Genomic DNA, 6,000 nt, shown 5'->3' with positions numbered 1-6,000 from the left:
TAGGTACACTCAAAAAAAAGGTTGAAATAGGAAAAAATCAATTTATTTATTCCAAATACAATACCATCGCCCAAAGGGATTATGCTTAAAAAACACACTCTAAACCGATCAAGTGAACTAACGGAGTAACACTGAAGGAGAGCAATTGATATGAATGTCTATGTCGACCAATGAAGAATAGCAATTGATATGAATGTCTATGTCGACCATTATACCAGCTTTACATAAACTAAATTGTTGCAAGTATTAAAGCCTTTAAATCTGATTTGTTACTTTTGGAAGACATTGAAGAATGTAAGACCATCCTCAACGTAGATCTCTCCATTTAAGATTTGAAACCTATGAGGTATCCATTGGGTGCTCCAAGAGCATTTTATTTGGAAGAATGGAAGATATGACGCATTTTGGTTCGAATAACTTGAACAATGTTTGCCTTCTTACAAGCTCTATTTCCATTCTAGGTCACAGCTTCGGCAGTACTATTTGGCCATGGTCCAATGGGCCCCACATTTTGTATGTTTATGAGTGATCTCCATTTCTAATAACCCACTCATGGAGTACTAAATCACCGAATACCAACATTACACGACTGCGATTTTTTTTCTTACAGAAATATGTTAGGATGTTAATAAATTAGTGAGTTATTTAATTTTAACTATTAGAGTTTGTAATTAAAAAAAAACTATTAGAGTTTGATGTACATGTACCTATAATATCTACATTTGATTTGTTATTTAACGGTTGATATTATTCACGTTACACTCTAAAATGAGTTGTTCACTTTAGAGGAGTCGGACCGAATGTGTCCTCCATTCAATCTTAAAGTCTTGAAATCATGAATGATTTAAGAGTAAGTTTCTACCTATACTTCACCCCAACTAAGCTGATGGATGCAACTATGAAGTCCTAATAAACATACACTTGTAATAACTAAAAACAAATTTGTTTGAATGTAATTATTGTTGGGACTTTCGATGGAGCATACAATATTGGAGTGGACCAACTAAGTGAGTTTTGATACTTTCGATTAGAGCAGCTACACAAGTGAGTTTTGATACTATATTTTCATCCAAAAGCTCAGGTCATTATATATTGCTTAACAACTACTCTTCCAGTCTAACGTGGGATATTTTTAACTCACTTGAGGAACCACTGTCTGTTCACTCACCAAGTTGAACCGGACTTTGATACTACTGTTGAGACTTTTGAAGAAGCCTACAAAATTGAGGTGGTTCAACAAATTGGACTAGAGCAACCATACAAGTGAGTTTAGACAATGTCTTCACTCAACATCGTAAGACATTGAGTATACGAGGTATCGTCACTTGTGTTGAGTGAAACTTACGATTTAGTGAAGGTGTGATGTCCAATCTCATTACTATTCCGCTTAACACATTAACAACAAAAGATAATGTTTTAATCAAGTATCAGACACACCTTTAATTTGAAGTGTCGGTGGTGCTGATACGCACACGAGTGATAAATTTTCTTAACCACCACCTTGGATTTAGGACTAAAAAGTTCCCCTAATGTAATTTTTCCATGTTAATGGGTTTGGTTAATGTTTCGATCCACTACGACATTATCTTAGGATTTTCTGGAGCAAATTTAGGTGCATCACATTCTACATTTTCCACTACTAGCTTGATCTATGTGCTACTTTTGACTTCTCAATATAAATATTGTACTGTACGGTTGTCAATGGTCCAATTCTACGAGCCAATTAGATCTTTGGAAGGTTAATATTTGAATAAAGTATTGTTAGTGCAGCTGGAATGTTGGATTGATTAAATACCAAAAACATAGAATAAGAATAAAGGTACACTGATCACGGTTTGCTGTTTCTTCTAGATTTATGGATCTAATGTTTAATCTAATATTTAATTATGCTATGTTGAATAATGACATATGATGGTGTTGCAGGTGAAGGAAACATAACCTTTACGTAAAAATAGTTTAATGATAATTATATGGTGCTTATATATTTATTTAAGGAATTAAAGTAGAATTGTAGTGAAATGATGGAACACAGAAAGAAAGAAAGAAGTTTGTGTCAATGTTATTTTTGCAAAAAGCTATTTTTAACTAGAAGATAAAAAGTTAAGGTTTTGAAAAATGGCCCATGATCATAATTGTGGGTGCGAGGTCTTTCTCATATTTTTTCACAACTCCACTACAAATGTATTTGAATGCTATGTATATTTTTTTTTTTTTAATATGTGAAATAACAATAGTCATTTGAAAATTCACATATATAAATAGTGAATCGATGTTTGACAAACTCTGGTCTCGACGTCTGGTTTGATAATTTCAGTATTTTTATTAGTTGAATTAGAATTGGTAGAAGAGACCTTAGAATTGATGGTGAATGCATTAGCCATGTATCATGTAAACTGTCTCTAAAACTTAATTTAGGTACATTATTTTTACAACATGAACATAACTCCTCATGCAAAATGTTTTTGAACTTTAAAGTATTAATGATAAACAAACTCACTTAATCTACAAGTTTCAACTTCTTAGTTAGACAAATGATTACTTGATCATATACACCAAATTCTTATATATAATGATTGAACTATTCTAAAATTTCAAGTGGATATTAGTGAAGATACATTAATGATTTTTATTCCATTCATTATCCAAAGTACAACCAGTACAAAATAGTACACACAATATATTTACCAAATCTAGAACCCCAAATTGCATTTAGAGGCAAACAAGAACCATACAAAGTGGCTAATTTAGTGGGAAGCAATATCCATGTTTATCAATTGAAATAGTTAATAGGGTGGACTTACTAACAGAAGATTTGGTTGGCCTTTCATTTTATTCAAAAGCACCATAATTTAAAAATACCACCACCACCTATTGTAAAAATATATTGCAGTGTGAATCTCGGAGAAAACTATATTAATATACAAAATTCAGCATAAAATATATTACATTATTGAATTATAATGCAAACTTTTAACATTCCCCATAAACATCCCTTTCATCACGGGTAGGTGTTCTTGGTGGGGCTTGATTGAGTGAAAATGAGAAGGTAAAAATTGGAAAACCCAAAATTACCTAGAGAAGTAGTGGTTGGACACTAATCACATGAATTCCAGGCACACAATTCAGTTTCATTTTTCCATTTCCATGTTTTGTTGGAAATAAAATGTGTGACTTATACACAATGTTCTCGATTACTCGAAGCAGTGGTATATGAGTCATGGTTCGACTACTTGATGGAGGAGCAGGATCGGATCGAAGAGACCATATCTCATCCAAAATTTTAAGACATTAGATATATAAGTCGTTTATCTTAACATAATCTAATGACCTAGACCACCAACAGATATGGACGTCACAATTCCACCAAAATCTGATATGAATCACTTCTTTTATAGGTTTGTCATTTAACTCATTCCTAATCAACGTGCACTAACCACTCTCACTTAAATATCAACAATTTTGTCTGTAGCAAACTACATCACATCTTTTTTCACTCTCCTCTTACTATTCAAGCTGACCTTAGAACCACATAAGGAGCAACATACATAAAAATCTAACAATTTTTCTTACTGTAACTTTTAATTATCAAATTACCTTTCATTTTCAAGAAAATTAAAACGACCCATGTGCTTGAAACGTGTGTGGCTTCCTTAGAAGTCACATTCATATATTTGCTGGCAACAAACTATATTATATGCTTTGTACCAAGTCATGATCATTTAATACTTGCATGTTTAGTCTCACAAGTCCATCAACTTAACTAAAGAAAAACAGTGGAAAAGACAACCAAGAATTAAGCTTGTTTTATAGCATCATCAATCTCTTTCAACCAATTTTCTAGAGTTTTCTTCTCATTAAACTACAAAATGAAGGAATAAGAAAATCTATAAGTTACCAAAATAAGCTAAAATCTTGATATTATTCTCTTGTTTGTTAATTAGGATTTGTTCTGAACCAATGCTGTCAAAATATGATTCCTTTCCCCCTTTCCAACCACAATTAACAATGATAGTTAAAAAGACAAAAACACCCTTCAATTTTTTATCAACATAATCAAGTGGTTGGACTCAAATGGTTAATGAACTTCAGTTAAAGACAAAATATTTCGAGAGAACCCGAGTTCAAATCCTAACTATAACAATCATCGATCATACTTTATTTACCTTTCAGTCAAACTCTGAATTATGAGAGTTCATTCCTCGTGAAAACTGAAAGGTTAACTTAAAGACAAAGAAATACATGAGAACATAATGTGGTGCTTCATTTATGTGTCCTAAGCTGCCACATTGCCTATTACAATACCCAAGGTTCTAAATAACGGTCGCGGTCGCGATCGCGGTCGCGTTAAGGTTGTCGCGGTTTCGGCTGTAACGGACGCTGCGATACAAATAATGGTCTTCGCGGTGTGAATTTATCAAAACGTTTCACAAAACGTATTAAAACTATTTATATTATCATATAATATATTTTTAAAAATAAAATAAAGGTTTCTAAAATAAATAAAAATAAAACTACATGTTAATGGGTTAAAAAAAATTATATTAATGGGCTGCTTCATCAAAATAGCTTTCTAAAAAATAAAAAAATTTAAAAAAGTTACAGGAACCATACTAAAAATACTCTAATCTAACTCCTCTATCATTTTATTTTTCTTTTAATCACTAACAACATATACAATCAAAGTTCAAGGTTCTAATCTAACATCAAAGTCCCAATTTTTTCTCTAAAATTTCATCTAATATTTGTTACCTAAATACTCAAATTAAGAGTGTCAATTTAAAATTACCTTGAACTTAAATAAGAGATGAATGCACATTTTTTTTTAGTTTAATAAATAAATATATGAATAAACAAATAAATCATCTAAAAGTAATTATTAATTATTATTATTAATTTATTATTATTGAATGAAGAGTGAAGCTGCATACGTGTGTCTATGGTAACCAAGTGATGACAAACCTTATCCACTAAAAAAAAAATACAAGAGAAGAGTAAATAATATGAATGAACAAAGACTCAGCAACCACTCTTTCCGTTTGTACTTTTTTCCCTTTCACTTCTCATCACAGAGAATGAACAAAGAAATGGCAACCACTACCGCCACCACCACCGTTTCCTCCTCCAACACCACCACCGTCTTCATCATCATCATCTTCTTCATCATTAATACTCTCTTCTGAAGTATCCTCTCCACCATCTTCTCTTACACCGTGCATCAACCTATCATTTCTCCTCCTTTTATTTCTTCCCAATCGATCTCTTTCTCTTTCCCTTTCACGATCTCGTTCCTTCTTCCCACTCCCTCGATATTCAGATTCCCTCTTCTCCTGTTCTTGTATTCTTGTACTTTCTTTTAATATGAGATTCGATTCCTTTTCTCCTGTTCAAATTACTGAATTTTCAAGTCTGTAACGGAGTGTGTAACGGTGTTTCGCGGCCGTAACGGCGTTTCGCGCCCGTAACGGCGTTCCGTAACGGCCGTAACGACGATTTTGTTGTGATTTTTGTTCTCAACGTGAAAGGGTCCGAAAACGGTCACGGTGACTGCCGATACCGATTTGTAACGGCCGCAATCCCGGTAACGTTCCGTTTTTTGAAACCTTGACAATACCGTTCATGAACCATGCATTAAGCTAAGGCTAGAAATTAAACTCTATCACAAATTCTCAACTATCTTTACTATTGTTAAACAATGATTCCACGCGTTTCTTCTTAGACCACACTCCATTAAGGAATGTCGTATGCTGTGACTTTGTGAGTCAGTGTCAGAATTTATGAAACTCTTTTACTACTCTCTCTATTGTTTCATGCAATGTGTATGGTTAGAACATTCTCTCTGTTTTCATCGTTTTGTTGTGGCAGAATTTATTAGGATTGAACCAATTGTTGGATTGTTTGATGGTGAAAACCGTTCCTTGCTTACACCGTTCATAGTATTTTCATTGAAAAGGATTTGACATTGATATGTTGTAATATTGATGAATATTGAAAGGTATATGC

This window comes from Medicago sativa, chromosome 8 (assembly GCF_051527215.1).
Source record: "Medicago sativa cultivar Bolivia chromosome 8, Bolivia_mono, whole genome shotgun sequence".
Taxonomy (NCBI): Eukaryota; Viridiplantae; Streptophyta; class Magnoliopsida; order Fabales; family Fabaceae; genus Medicago; species Medicago sativa.
The sequence above is the reverse complement of the archived record's forward strand: the minus strand, read 5'-3'. Positions refer to the sequence as shown.